The sequence below is a fragment of the Oncorhynchus masou genome, unplaced genomic scaffold (genome assembly GCF_036934945.1).
Source record: "Oncorhynchus masou masou isolate Uvic2021 unplaced genomic scaffold, UVic_Omas_1.1 unplaced_scaffold_962, whole genome shotgun sequence".
NCBI lineage: Eukaryota > Metazoa > Chordata > Actinopteri > Salmoniformes > Salmonidae > Oncorhynchus > Oncorhynchus masou.
Window position 1 is genome coordinate 199,583 of NW_027016119.1, and position 16,229 is coordinate 215,811.

A 16,229-nucleotide genomic window follows, 5' to 3' on the forward strand; every position below is an offset into this window, starting at 1 on the left:
TGTAACTCTTCCACTTGGCTGGTTACTGTTTGTAATGATTTGTCTGCTGGGTTCTCAGATAATCGCATGGTATACTTTCGCCGTAAAGCCTTTTTGAAATCTGACAACATGGTTGGATTAACAAGAAGTTAATCCTTCTCTCTAGGTGTCTATAGTAGAGTCCTAATGTTAACCATCTCTCTAGGTGTCTATAGTAGAGTCCTGGTGTGTTAGCCATCTCACTAGGTGTGTATTGTAGAGTCCTGGGGTGTTAGCAATCTCTCTAGGAGTCTATAGTAGAGTCCTGGGGTGTGTACCTGGTCAACAGGGTAGTGTGTTAGCCATCTCTCTAGGTGTCTATAGTAGAGTCCTAATGTTAACCATCTCTCTAGGTGTGTATAGTAGAGTCCTGGGGTGTTAACCATCTCTCTAGGTGTCTATAGTAGAGTCCTCGGGTGTTAACCATCTCTCTAGGTGTGTATTGTAGAGTCCTGGGGTGTTAGCCATCTCTCTAGGAGTCTATAGTAGAGTCCTAATGTTAACCATCTCTCTAGGTGTCTATAGTAGAGTCCTGGGGTGTTAACCATCTCTCTAGGTGTCTATAGTAGAGTCCTGGGGTGTTAACCATCTCTCTAGGTGTCTATAGTAGAGTCCTGGGGTGTTAACCATCTCTCTAGGTGTCTATAGTAGAGTCCTGGTGTGTTAGCCATCTCTCTAGGTGTCTATAGTAGAGTCCTGGGGTGTTAACCATCTCTCTAGGTGTCTATAGTAGAGTCCTAATGTTAACCATCTCTCTAGGTGTCTATAGTAGAGTCCTAATGTTAACCATCTCTCTAGGTGTCTATAGTAGAGTCCTGGGGTGTTAACCATCTCTCTAGGTGTGTATTGTACAGTCCTGGGGTGTGTACCTGGTCAACAGGGTAGTGTGTTAGCCATCTCTCTAGGTGTTTATTGTAGAGTCCCGGGGTGAGACAGAGGTTCTGTAGCGATCGGATGTTGGACGGCGCCCCGCGTCGAGCGCTGATGACATCATAGAAGGAGAGCATCGACCCGGTGCGTTCCTCATGAGCCTTCTGGTGCTGAAATACACCGCGTTAGAACACACACACACACACACACACACACACACACACACACACACACACACACACACACACACCTTGAATCTGAATTGAAGTAGTAAACAGGAGACTGAATTTGATAAACAATGAGTGAACAAAACATTAAGAACGCCTTCCTGATATTGAGTTGAAAGTGTTGAAAGCGTTCCCCAGGGATGCTGACCCATGTTGACTACAATGCTTCCCACAGTTTGTCTTTTGGGTGGTTGGACCATTCTTGACATGCTTGGTAAACTGTTGAGCGTGAAAACCCAGCAGCGTTGTAGTTCTTGACACAAACCCCCTGGCACCTACTGCCACACCCCGTTCAAAGGCACTTCAACCTGTTGTCTTGCCCATCTGAATGGCACACAGACACAATCACTGTCTCAATTGTCTCAAGGCTTAAAAAATCCTTCTTTAACCCGTCTCCTCCCCTTCATCTACACTGATTGAAGTGGATTTAACAGGTGACATCAATAAGGGATCATAGCTTTCACCTGGATACACCTGGTCAGTCTGTGTCATGGAAAGAACAGGTGTTCTTAATGTTTTGTCCACTCGTTGTATATTTTGATCATAAAATATCAAACATGTCATTATATACACGCACATCAAGTATTGATGAAACAATTGACAAAAACTGTATGTGAATATTTAAAGTTGTTACATTTCATTAATCACTGACACATGTTGCTCAATATGGGGGGGAATACTACATTTCCCAGAATGCATTAGTGAATAAATAAATGAATAAATGAATAATAATATATATTCTTTTGATATCTGGAAGTGATTTAATAACGCACTTCCTGTCAAACTCAAACTCAACTCAAATTCTGCATCCTGTCGTGTTTGGCCAATTCAATTCCAATTTTAACTCATGAGTTGAATAGAGTGTGTGTTACGGTCGTTGTGTGTGTGTGTGTGTGTGTGTGTGTGTGTGTGTGTGTGTGTGTACCTGGTACCAGCTATAAGCCCTGTCTGAGGTGTTGATCAGCACGGTCAGTATCTTGGTGTGTGTGTGTGTGTGTGTGTGTGTGTGTGTGTGTGTGTGTGTGTGTGTGTGTGTGTGTGTGTGTGTGTGTGTGTGTGTGTGTGTGTGTGTGTGTGTGTGTGTGTGTACCTGGTACCAGCTATAAGCCCTGTCTGAGGGGTTGATCAGCACCGTCAGTATCTTGGCTTTAGGCAGCAGGGCGGCGGCGCGGCGAGGAGCGTCTTCAGAGGGGAAGTAGGCGGAGCTCTTCTCAAACAGGAAGTCACTGGTGACGTTAGATGGGAGCGGGAACAACTCCATATACCTAGACAGGAAGTATAATAATAGATATATGGTAACATAGATTACCAGTCTATTCCCTGGTGATAGTTGTATCCAAGATATATAGTAACATAGATTACCAGTCTATTCCCTGGTGGTAATTGTATCCTAGATATATAGTAACATAGATTACCAGTCTATTCCCTGGTGGTAGTTGTATCATAGATATATAGTAATGTAGATTACCAGTCTATTCCCTGGTGGTAGTTGTATCATAGATATATAGTAATGTAGATTACCAGGCTATTCCCTGGTGGTAGTTGTATCATAGTGTCACGGCTTTCGTTGTGGGAAGGAGGAGCGGACCAAAATGCAGCGTAGTTGTGATTCATTTTATTTAATACGGAAACTATACACGATCAACTAACAAAATAACAAACGCACGAAAACCTAAACAGCCCTATCTGATGCAAAACACAGAGACAGGAACAATCACCCACAAACACACAGTGAAACCCAGGCGACCTAAATATGGTTCCCAATCAGAGACAATGACTAACACCTGCCCCTGATTGAGAACCATATCAGGCCAAACACAGAAATAGACAAACAAGACATCCAACATAGAATGCCCACTCAGATCACACCTGACCAACCAAAACATAGAAACATACAAAGTAAACTATGGCCAGGGCGTGACACATAGATATTTAATAACATAGATTACCAGTCTATTCCCTGGTGGTAGTTGTATCATAGATATATAATAACATAGATTGCCAGTCTATTCCCTGGTGGGAGTTGTAACATAGATATAAAATAACATAGCTTACCAGTCTATTCCCTGGTGGTAGTTGTATCATAGATATATAATAACATAGATTACCAGTCTATTCCCTGGTGGTAGTTGTATCATAGATATGTAATAACATAGACTACCAGTCTATTCCCTGGTGGTAGTTGTATCATAGATATGTAATAACATAGATTACCAGTCTATTCCCTGGTGGTAGTTGTATCATAGATATATAATAACATAGATCACCAGTCTATTCCCTGGTGGTAGTTGTATCACAGATATGTAATAACATAGATTACCAGTGCTCCGGGCAGCCGAGCGGAAATGGAGGAAAACTCGCCTCCCTGCGGACCTGGCATCCTTTCACTCCCTCCTCTCTACATTTTCTACCTCTGTCTCTGCTGCTAAAGCCACTTTCTTCCACTCTAAATTCCAAGCATCTGCCTCTAACCCTAGGAAGCTCTTTGCCACCTTCTCCTCCCTCCTGAATCCTCCTCCCCTCCCCCCTCCTCACTCTCTGCAGATGACTTCGTCAACCATTTTGAAAAGAAGGTCGACGACATCCGATCCTCGTTTGCTAAGTCAAACGACACCGCTGGTTCTGCTCACACTGCCCTACCCTGTGCTCTGACATCTTTCTCCCCCTCTCTCCAGATGAAATCTCGCTTCTTGTGACGGCCGGCCGCCCAACAACCTGCCCGCTTGACCCTATCCCCTCCTCTCTTCTCCAGACCATTTCCAGAGACCTTCTCCCTTACCTCACCTCGCTCATCAACTCATCCCTGACCGCTGGCTACGTCCCTTCCGTCTTCAAGAGAGCGAGAGTTGCACCCCTTCTGAAAAAACCTACACTCGATCCCTCCGATGTCAACAACTACAGACCAGTATCCCTTCTTTCTTTTCTCTCCAAAACTCTTGAACGTGCCGTCCTTGGCCAGCTCTCCCGCTATCTCTCTCAGAATGACCTTCTTGATCCAAATCAGTCAGGTTTCAAGACTAGTCATTCAACTGAGACTGCTCTTCTCTGTATCACGGAGGCGCTCCGCACTGCTAAAGCTAACTCTCTCTCCTCTGCTCTCATCCTTCTAGACCTATCGGCTGCCTTCGATACTGTGAACCATCAGATCCTGCTCTCCACCCTCTCCGAGTTGGGCATCTCCGGCGCGGCCCACGCTTGGATTGCGTCCTACCTGACAGGTCGCTCCTACCAGGTGGCGTGGCGAGAATCTGTCTCCTCGCCACGCGCTCTCACCACTGGTGTCCCCCAGGGCTCTGTTCTAGGCCCTCTCCTATTCTCGCTATACACCAAGTCACTTGGCTCTGTCATAACCTCACATGGTCTCTCCTATCATTGCTATGCAGACGACACACAATTAATCTTCTCCTTTCCCCCTTCTGATGACCAGGTGGCGAATCGCATCTCTGCATGTCTGGCAGACATATCAGTGTGGATGACGGATCACCACCTCAAGCTGAACCTCGGCAAGACGGAGCTGCTCTTCCTCCCGGGGAAGGACTGCCCGTTCCATGATCTCGCCATCACGGTTGACAACTCCATTGTGTCCTCCTCCCAGAGCGCTAAGAACCTTGGCGTGATCCTGGACAACACCCTGTCGTTCTCAACTAACATCAAGGCGGTGGCCCGTTCCTGTAGGTTCATGCTCTACAACATCCGCAGAGTACGACCCTGCCTCACACAGGAAGCGGCGCAGGTCCTAATCCAGGCACTTGTCATCTCCCGTCTGGATTACTGCAACTCGCTGTTGGCTGGGCTCCCTGCCTGTGCCATTAAACCCCTACAACTCATCCAGAACGCCGCAGCCCGTCTGGTGTTCAACCTTCCCAAGTTCTCTCACGTCACCCCGCTCCTCCGCTCTCTCCACTGGCTTCCAGTTGAAGCTCGCATCCGCTACAAGACCATGGTGCTTGCCTACGGAGCTGTGAGGGGAACGGCACCGCAGTACCTCCAGGCTCTGATCAGGCCCTACACCCAAACAAGGGCACTGTGTTCATCCACCTCTGGCCTGCTCGCCTCCCTACCACTGAGGAAGTACAGTTCCCGCTCAGCCCAGTCAAAACTGTTCGCTGCTCTGGCCCCCCAATGGTGGAACAAACTCCCTCACGACGCCAGGACAGCGGAGTCAATCACCACCTTCCGGAGACACCTGAAACCCCACCTCTTCAAGGAATACCTAGGATAGGATAAAGTAATCCTTCTCACCCCCCCTTAAATGATTTAGATGCACTATTGTAAAGTGGCTGTTCCACTGGATGTCAGAAGGTGAATTCACCAATTTGTAAGTCGCTCTGGATAAGAGCGTCTGCTAAATGACTTAAATGTAAATGTAAATACCAGTCTATTCCCTGGTGGTAGTTGTATAATAGATATGTAATAACATAGATTACCAGTCTATTCCCTGGTGGTAGTTGTATCATAGATATATAATAACATAGATTACCAGTCTATTCCCTGGTGGTAGTTGTATAATAGATATGTAATAACATAGATTACCAGTCTATTCCCTGGTGGTAGTTGTATCATAGATATATAGTAACATAGATTACCAGTCTATTCCCTGGTGGTAGTTGTATCATAGATATATAATAACATAGATTACCAGTCTATTCCCTGGTGGTAGTTGTATAATAGATATATAATAACATAGATTACCAGTCTATTCCCTGGTGGTAGTTGTATCATAGATATATAATAACATAGATTACCAGTCTATTCCCTGGTGGTAGTTGTATCATAGATAACATAGATTACCAGTCTATTCCCTGGTGGTAGTTGTATCATAGATATATAATAACATAGATTACCAGTCTATTCCCTGGTGGTAGTTGTATCATAGATATGTAATAACATAGATTACCAGTCTATTCCCTGGTGGAAGTTGTATCATAGATAACATAGATTACCAGTCTATTCCCTGGTGGTAGTTGTATCATAGATATATATAATAACATAGATTACCAGTCTATTCCTGGTGGTAGTTGTATCATAGATATATAATAACATAGATTACCAGTCTATTCCCTGGTGGTAGTTGTATCATAGATAACATAGATTACCAGTCTATTCCCTGGTGGTAGTTGTTGGTGTTGAAGAACTGGACCTCTCCATATGTCTCGTTGCTGGGGAAGCTGCTGGAGATGGAAGGATGCATCAGGAGGAAGAGGCAGAGCTCTGTCGTTCCTGGAAAAGAGGAGAGACATCTGTTCATCAGGGAACACTGAGGGTCACTATAGGTCAGAGGAGTGTGTGTGTGTGTGTGTGTGTGTGTGTGTGTATCTGTGTGTGTGTGTGTGTGTGTGTGTGTGTGTGTGTGTGTGTGTTTGTGGTTGCAGGGTTCAGTACTACTCTCTCTCTCTACTACTCTCTCTACTACTCTCTCTCTACTACTCTCTCTACTACTCTCTATTACTCTCTCTCTACTATCTACTCCCTACTCTCTCTCCCCCTCTCCCTGTCTCTCAATTCAATTCAATACTAATTCAATTTGCTTTATCTGCTACTCTCTCTGCTACTCTCTCTAACAACTACTCCCTCTACTCTCTCTCTCTACTACTCTCTCTACTCTTCTCTGCTCTGCTCTTGTCTCTGTAATCTCTCACCAGGTGAACAATGAGAGAGACAGTCTATTACTCAAGAGAGAGAGAGACAGAGAGAGAGAGACAAAACTACTCTGAGAGAGAGAGAGAGAGAGGGAGAGACAGAGAGAGAGAGACACAGAGAGACTACTCCCAGAGACAGAGAGAGAGACAGAGAGAGAGAGAGAGACTACTACAGAGAGAGCTAGAGAGACTCTACTACTCTCTCTCTGCTACTCTCTCTGCTACTCTCTCTTACTACTCAAGAGAGAGAGACAGAGACTCTCTCTATTACTCTCTCTCTATTTTTCTCTCTCTCTACTACTTTCCCTCTCTCTACTACTCTCAGAGAGAGGTTGATGCAGAGACTTTACCCTCTCTACTACTCTCTCTCTACTACTCTCTCAAGGTTGATGCACTGAGCTTTAGAGACCCTCTCTACTCTCTCTCTCTCTACTAGAGAGAGAGAGAGAGAGAGAGAGACTAGAGACTCTCTCTACTGAGACTCTCTCTACTACTCTCTCTCTACTACTCTCTCTACTACTCTCTCTCTATCTACTAAGACTCTACTACTCTCTCTCTACTACAGAGAGAGACAGAGAGAGAGAGACTCTCTCTACTACTCTCTTCTCTACTAACTCAGAGATCTTACTATATTTTCCTTGTACTACTTTCTCTCTCTACTATGGGGCCCCTAACTCCCCCCCCCTCCCTGTCCAATCAGAAAGTAGATGTGACTCTATACAATTCAATTTGCTTTATTGCGTGCGTGATGCGACAATGCACATATTGTGTGTATTAATGTGTGTGTGTTTTAAGTGATCGGGGGTCAGCTGTTTCTTCTCTTCTCTGCTCTTCTCTTGCTCTATAATCTCTCACCAGGTGAACAATGAGAGAGACAGTGAAGGAATATAGAAAAGACAGTGAATCTGAGACCAGACCCTGAGAGGGAGAGACAGAGGATATAACTAGGAGTCAACCTGAGCATCACTAGTCTGTGAGAGACAGCTTCAGGTCCGATGACGAGAGCCTTGGGCAGCCTATCACAGGACAGAGACCAGATGTCTCTGTGAGACATCACACGGGTTCTACAGAGAGACAGAGACACACTGTTTACATTTACATTTAAGAGACAGAGAGACAGAGACAGAGACACAGAGTGGAGAGACAGAGACACACGCGCACACACACAGACAGACAGACAGACAGACACACAGACACAGACACACAGAGAGACACACACACACACACACAGAGACAGACACACAGACACACACAGAGAGAGACACACACACACAGAGACAGGGGTTAGAGGTTACCTGCCAGAGAGGCTGTCTCTGCTGCGGGAACAGGATGAAGTATCTCTGGGCCAGGGAGCTGCAGAGGAGGTCAGGGTCAGGGGTTAGAGAGACAGCCAGAGAGGCTGACAGCTGCGGGAACAGGATGAAGTATCTCTGGGCCAGCTGCAGAGGAGGTCAGAGGGTCAGGGTTAGAGGTTACCTGCCAGAGAGGCTGAGACTGCTGCGGGAACAGGGTGAGAGATCTCAGGGCCAGCTGCAGAGGAGGTCAGGGGTCAGGGGTTAGAGGTTACCTGCCAGAGGCTGTCTCTGCTGCGGGAACAGGGTGAAGTATCTCTGGGCCAGCTGCAGAAGAGGTCAGGGGTCAAATATAGGTTACCTGACAAAGGCTGCCTCTGCTGTCGGGAACAGGGTGAAGTATCTCTGGGCCAGCTGCAGAGGAGGTCAGGGTCAGGGGTTAGAGGTTACCTAGCAGCCAAAGGCTGTCTCTGCATGCGTGAACAGGATGAAGTATTCTGGGCCAGCTGCAGAGGAGGTCAGGGGTCAGCTAGAGGTTACCTGCCAGAGGGCTGTCTCTGCTAAGGATGAAGTATCAAACTGCCAGACTGTGAAAATGAGAATTGAGAGTTAACCTGCTAATAGGAAAATACACTGTGAATCTGGGAACAGGATGAATGTTCTCTGGGCCAGCTGCAAGAGGATATAACTAGGAGTCAGGGGTTAGAGGTTACCTGCCAGTGGGGCTGTCTCTGCTTCTGGGAACAATGACGAGAGCCTTGGGCAGCTGCAGAGGAGGTCAGGGGTCAGGGGTTAGAGGTTACCTGCCAGAGGGGCTGTCTCTGCTGCGGGAACAGGGTGAAGTTATCTCTGGGCCAGCTGCAGAGGAGGTCAGGGGTCAGGGGTTAGAGGTTACCTGCCAGAGAGCCTGTCTCTGCTGCGGGAACAGGGTGAAGTATCTCTGGGCCAGCTGCAGAGGAGGTCAGGGGTCAGGGGTTAGAGGTTACCTGCCAGAGAGGCTGTCTCTGCTGCGGGAACAGGGTGAAGTATCTCTGGGCCAGCTGCAGAGGAGGTCAGGGGTCAGGGGTTAGAGGTTACCTGCCAGAGAGGCTGTCTCTGCTGCGGGAACAGGGTGAAGTATCTCTGGGCCAGCTGCAGAGGAGGTCAGGGGGGGTCAGGGGTTAGAGGTTACCTGCCAGAGAGGCTGTCTCTGCTGCGGGAACAGTGTGAAGTATCTCTGGGCCAGCTGCAGAGGAGGTCAGGGGTCAGGGGTTAGAGGTTACCTGCCAGAGAGGCTGTCTCTGCTGCGGGAACAGGGTGAAGTATCTCTGGGCCAGCTGCAGAGGAGGTCAGGGGTCAGGGGTTAGAGGTTACCTGCCAGAGAGGCTGTCTCTGCTGCGGGAACAGGGTGAAGTATCTCTGGGCCAGCTGCAGAGGAGGTCAGGGGTCAGGGGTTAGAGGTTACCTGCCAGAGAGGCTGTCTCTGCTGCGAGGAACTGGGTGAAGTATCTCTGGGCCAGCTGCAGAGGAGGTCAGGGGTCAGGGGTTAGAGGTTACCTGCCAGAGGGGCTGTCTCTGCTGCGGGAACTGGGTGAAGTATCTCTGGGCCAGCTGCAGAGGAGGTCAGGGGTCAGGGGTTAGAGGTTACCTGCCAGAGAGGCTGTCTCTGCTGCGGGAACTGGGTGAAGTATCTCTGGGCCAGCTGCAGAGGAGGTAGAGTGTCTAGCTGGAGGTGTGTCCAGGTAGAGAGGAAGTCAGCCAGGTGCAGGAATGTGTACAGACCCAGACGGTCATTGCCGTAGTTTGACAGGTGGGTCATAAACACACTGATCTGGAAGGGGGAAGGACACAGGAAGAAGGAAGTTGACTCCACTGTTGAATTCAACAACTATTTCCTCATCACCTGAATATAGAACTCCTAGTTCACCCTGTGATGCTCCCTTCCGCCTGAAGTCTACTCTACTCCCACTCATCTAAAACCATTGGATCGGTGTAGGGATGGTTCGAGGGAGTCATTTCTCTACTCCCCATCTAAAACCATTGGATCGGTGTAGGGATGGTTCGGGAGGGAGTCATTTCTCTACTCCCCATCTAAAACCATTGGATCGGTGTAGGGATGGTTCGAGGGAGTCATTTCTCTACTCCCCATCTAAAACCATTGGATCAGTGTAGGGATGGTTCGAGGGAGTCATTTCTCTACTCCCCATCTAAAACCATTGGATCAGTGTAGGGATGGTTCGAGGGAGTCATTTCTCTACTCCCCATCTAAAACCATTGGATCGGTGTAGGGATGGTTCGAGGGAGTCATGTCTCTACTCCCCATCTAAAACCATTGGATCGGTGTAGGGATGGTTCGAGGGAGTCATTTCTCTACTCCCATCTAAAACCATTGGATCGGTGTAGGGATGGTTCGAGGGAGTCATGTCTCTACTCCCCCCATCTAAAACCATTGGATCGGTGTAGGGATGGTTCGAGGGAGTCATTTCTCTACTCCCCATCTAAAACCATTGATCGGTGTAGGGATGGTTCGAGGGAGTCATTTCTCTACTCCCTCATCTAAAACCATTGGATCGGTGTAGGGATGGTTCGAGGGAGTCATTTCTCTACTCCCCATCTAAAACCATTGGATCGGTGTAGGGATTGTCAGGATTTGGATGGTTCGTTCCGGGTTTTGGTCATTTCCATTGTGCTTTTTGACCCCATCTAAAACCATTGGATTATTTGCACCTGGGCCTCCTTTTCCCCTGATTGTATTTAATGTCTCTCAGTTCTGTGCTCTGAGTTTGTACTCCCCAGCCCTAAGTGTTCTGTGTATTCTTGTCGATTCCGTACGGGTCCTGACAGGATGATGGTTCAGGGGAGTCATTTTCTTTTTGAGTCTAAAACCATTGGATCTTGAGGGAGTCATTTTTTGTGCCCATCTAAAACCATTGGATTTAGGGATGGTTCGAAGGAGTCATTTCTCTACTCCCCATCTAAAACCATTGGATCGGTGTAGGGATGGTTGTGTCTCCCCATCATTTCTCGAGGGAGTCATTTCTCTTCCCCATCTAAAACCATTGGATCGGTCAGATGGTTAAGTGACTGTTTCTCTACTCCGGAGACCCATCTAAAACCATTGGATCGACAGTGTATGGTTCGAGGGAGTCATTTCTCTACTCCCCATCTAAAACCATTGGATCGGTGTAGGGATGGTTCGAGGGAGTCATTTCTACTCCCCATCTAAAACCATTGATCGGGTGTAGGGATGGTTCGAGGGAGTCATTTCTCTACTCCCATCTAAAACCATTGGATCGGTGTAGGGATGGTTCGAGGGAGTCATTTCTCTACTCCCATCTAAAACCATTGATCGGGTGTAGGGATGGTTCGAGGGAGTCATTTCTCTACTCCCCATCTAAAACCATTGGATCGGTGTAGGGATGGTTCGAGGGAGTCATTTCTCTACTCCCCATCTAAAACCATTGGATCGGTGTAGGGATGGTTCGAGGGAGTCATTGCCTTGTAGATGCATGAAGGGAAGTGAAGAAAGGACTAACCTTTATTTTAATGTAACCTTTATTTAACGAGGCAATGCCTAGGAACACCGGGTTAACTGGCCTAGGAACAGTGGAACAGTGGGTTAACTGGCCTAGGAACAGTGGAACACCGGGTTAACTGGTCTAGGAACAGTGGGTTAACTGGTCTAGGAACAGTGGGTTAACTGGCCTAGGAACAGTGAATATGGGTTAACTGGCCTAGGAACAGTGGGTTAACTGGCCTAGGAACAGTGGGTTAACTGGTCTAGGAACAGTGAATAGGGTTAACTGGCCTAGGAACAGTGGAACAGTGGGTTAACTGGTCTAGGAACAGTGGGTTAACTGGTCTAGGAACAGTGGGTTGTCCGGCCTAGGAACAGTATGGTATCTGTCAGGAACAGTGTGGAACAGTGGGTTAAACCTGTCTAGGAACAGCGGGTTAACTGGTCTAGGAACATCGGGTTAACTGGCCTAGGAACAGTGGGTTAAATTGGTCTAGGAACAGCAGGTACAATCTGTCTAGGTTACCAGGAACAGTGGGGTTAACTGGCCTAGACTGTGGGTTAACTGGTCTAGGAACAGTGGAACAGTGGGTTAACTGCCCTAGGATCAGTGGGTTAACTGGTCTAGGAACAGCAGGTTAACTGGCCTAGGAACAGGAACAGTGGGTTAACTGGCCTAGGAACAGGAACAGTGGGTTAACTGGTCTAGGAACAGTGGGTTAACTGGCCTAGGAACAGTGGGTTAACTGGTCTAGGAACAGAGGGGTTAACTCGTCTGGAACAGTGGGTTAACTGGCCTAGGAACAGTGGTTAACTGGTCCTAGTGGGTTAACTGGCCTAGGAACAGTGGGTTAACTGGTCTAGGAACAGCCTAGGAATAGTGGGTTAACTGGCCTAGGAACAGTGGAACAGTGGGTTAACTGGTCTAGGAACAGTGGGTTAACTGGCCTAGGAACAGTGGGTTAACTGGCCTAGTGGAACAGTGGGTTAACTGGTCTAGGAACAGTGGGTTAACTGGCCTAGGAACAGTGGGTTAACTGGCCTAGAACAGTGGGTTAACTGGTCTAGGAACAGTGGAACAGTGTGTTAACTGGCCTAGGAACAGTGGAACAGTGGGTTAACTGGCCTAGGAACAGGAACAGTGGGTTAACTGGTCTAGGAACAGGGTGTTAACTGGCCTAGGTTAACTGGTCTAGGAACAGTGGGTTAACTGGCCTAGGAACAGTGGAACAGTGGGTTAACTGGCCTAGGAACAGTGGGTTAACTGGCCTAGGAACAGTGGGCTAACTGGACCTAGGAAACAGTGGAACAGTGGGTTAACTGCCTAGGAACAGTGGAACAGTGGGTTAACTGGCCTAGGAACAGTGGGTTAACTGGCCTAGGAACAGGAACAGTGGGTTAACTGGTCTGGAACAGTGGGTTAACTGGTCTAGGAACAGTGGAATAGTGGGTTAACTGGCCTAGGAACAGTGGGTTAACTGGCCTAGGAACAGTGGGTTAACTGGTCTAGGAACAGTGGAACAGTGGGTTAACTGGTCTAGGAACAGTGGAATAGTGGGTTAACTGGTCTAGGAACAGTGGGTTAACTGGCCTAGGAACAGTGGGTTAACTGGTCTAGGAACAGTGGGTTAACTGGCCTAGGAACAGTGGGTTAACTGGCCTAGGAACGGTTAACTGGTCTAGGAACAGCGGGTTAACTGGTCTAGGAACAGTGGGTTAACTGGTCTAGGAACAGTGGGTTAACTGGCCTAGAACAGTGGGTTAACTGGTCTAGGAACAGTGGAACAGTGGGTTAACTGGTCTAGGAACAGTGGGTTAACTGGCCTAGTAACAGTGGGTTAACTGGTCTAGGAACAGTGTGTTAACTGGTCTAGGAACAGTGGAACAGTGGGTTAACTAGCCTGGCCTGGGAACTGGTGGAACAGTGGGTTAACTGGCCTAGGAACAGTGGAACAGTGGGTTAACCTGGTCTAGGAACAGTGGGTTAACTGGTCTAGGAACAGTGGAACAGTGGGTTAACTGGTCTAGGAACAGTGGGTTAACTGGTCTAGAACAGTGGGTTAACTGGTCTAGGAACAGTGGAACAGTGGGTTAACTGGTCTAGGAACAGTGGGTTAACTGGTCTAGGAACAGTGGGTTAACTGGCCTAGTAACAGTGGGTTAACTGGTCTAGGAACAGTGGGTTAACTGGTCTAGGAACAGGAACAGTGGGTTAACAGCCTAGGAACAGTGGGTTAACTGGTCTAGGAACAGTGGGTTAACTGGCCTAGGAACAGTGGAACAGTGGGTTAACTGGTCTAGGAACAGTGGGTTAACTGGTCTAGGAACAGCGGGTTAACTGGCCTAGTAACAGTGGGTTAACTGGTCTAGGAACAGTGTGTTAACTGGTCTAGGAACAGTGGAACAGTGGGTTAACTGGCCTAGGAACAGTGGGTTAACTGGTCTAGGAACAGTGGGTTATCTGGCCTAGGAACATGGGTTAAGTCTAGGAACAGTGGGTTAATTGGTCTAGGAACAGTGGAACAGTGGGTTAACTGGCCTAGGAACAGTGGGTTAACTGGTCTAGAACAGTGGGTTAACTGGTCTAGGAACAGTGGGTTAAGTGGGTCTAGGAACAGAGGAACAGTGGGTTAACTGGTCTAGGAACAGTGGGTTAACTGGCCTAGGAACAGTGGGTTAACTGGTCTAGGAACAGTGGAACAGTGGGTTAACTGGCCTAGGAACAGTGGGTTAACAGGTCTAGGAACAGTGGGTTAACTGGTCTAGGAACAGTGGGTTAACTGGCCTAGGAACAGTGGAACAGTGGGTTAACTGGCCTAGGAACAGCGGGTTAACTGGTCTAGGAACAGGGTTAACTGGCCTAGGAACAGTGGGTTAACTGGCCTAGGAACAGTGGGTTAACTGGTCTAGGAACAGTGGGTTAACTGGCCTAGGAACAACAGTGGGTTAACTGGTCTAGGAACAGTGGGTTAACTGGTCTAGGAACAGTGGGTTAACTGGTCTAGGAACAGAGGAACAGTGGGTTAACTGGTCTAGGAACAGCGGGTTAACTGGCCTAGGAACAGTGGGTTAACTGGTCTAGGAACAGTGGAACAGTGGGTTAACTGGCCTAGGAACAGTGGGTTAACTGGTCTAGGAACAGTGGGTTAACTGGTCTAGGAACAGTGGAACAGTGGGTTAACTGGCCTAGGAACAGTGGAACAGTGGGTTAACAGGCCTAGGAACAGTGGGTTAACTGGCCTAGGAACAGTGGGTTAACTGGTCTAGGAACAGTGGGTTAACTGGCCTAGGAACAGTGGAACAGTGGGTTAACTGGCCTAGAACAGTGGGTTAACTGGCCTAGGAACAGTGGGTTAACTGGTCTAGGAACAGTGGAACAGTGGGTTAACTGGCCTAGGAATAGTGGAACAGTGGGTTAACTGGCCTAGGAACAGTGGGTTAACTGGTCTAGGAACAGTGGGTTAACTGGCCAGGAACAGTGGGTTAACTGGCCTAGGAACAGTGGAACAGTGGGTTAACTGGCCTAGGAACAGTGGGTTAACTGGTCTAGGAACAGTGGGTTAACTGGCCTAGGAACAGTGGGTTAACTGGTCTAGGAACAGTGGGTTAACTGGTCTAGGAACAGTGGAATAGTGGGTTAACTGGGCCTAGGAACAGTGAGTTAACTGGTCTAGTAACAGTGGATTAACTGGTCTAGGAACAGGAACAGTGGGTTAACTGGTCTAGGAACAGTGGGTTAACTGGTAGGAACAGTGGGTTAACTGGCCTAGGGACAGGGTTAACTGGTCTAGGAACAGCGGGTTAACTTACTTAGAACAGTGTTAATCTGGCTCTTAGAACAGTGGGTTAACTGGCCTAGGAATAATGGAACAGGTAATAACCTGTCTAGGAACAATGTATTAACTGGTCTAGGAACAGCGGGTTAACTGGCCTAGGAACAGTGGGTTAACTGGTCTAGGAACAGTGGGGTTAACTGGTTTAGGAACAGTGGTACAGTGGGTTATCTGGTCTAGGAACAGGGTTAAACTTTATTTTAGTAATATGGGTTAACTGGTCTAGGAACAGTCGGTTAACTTCTCATGTGTTAACAGTGGGTTAACCTCTCATGTGATTCCTTAAAGAGATGGGTGGGGCTAAAGCTTTAGAGGGTGTGAACAATGCTGAATGGGTGGGGCTAAAGCATTAGAGGGTGTGAACGATGCCGAATGGGTGGGGCTAAAGCTTTAGAGGGTGTGAACGATGCTGAATGGGGTTTAGACAAAGAGCTCTCTCTTACCAAAACATTCAAAGGCCATTTTCTTAAAAAATGCGTTTACAAGTTTATCAACTTTCTAAGCAGAATAACTTACACTGTTCCTCATAAAGGCAGTGTATGATATACCATTTTGTAGCGCTGATTCTCCACTTTACGCAGTGTAAAAAAAACAATTTAGTATTTTGCTACATGAGACCGACATTTGAGTCGGTCAGTCACATATTATGGCAAGAGATAGCTCAAATAAGCAACGTGAAACAACAGTCCATCATCACTTTAAGACAAGAAGGTCAGTCAATACAGAACATTTCAAGAACCTTTAAAGTTTCTTCAAGTGCAGTCGCAAAAAAATATTTATTTGATGAAACTGGCTCTCATGAGCTCTCACATTTTGTCCAGGAAGTTGTCTAAATGGGATTGAATGTGTTGTTG

General features: G+C 47.5%; 1 pseudogene; it reads right to left on the reverse strand.

Annotated features, from left to right (window-relative positions):
- LOC135538420 (bifunctional heparan sulfate N-deacetylase/N-sulfotransferase 3-like) overlaps window positions 1-15,903 on the reverse strand; it is a 19,466-nt pseudogene extending 3,563 nt beyond the window's left edge.
- Between the last annotated feature and the right edge of the window lie 326 nt (window positions 15,904-16,229).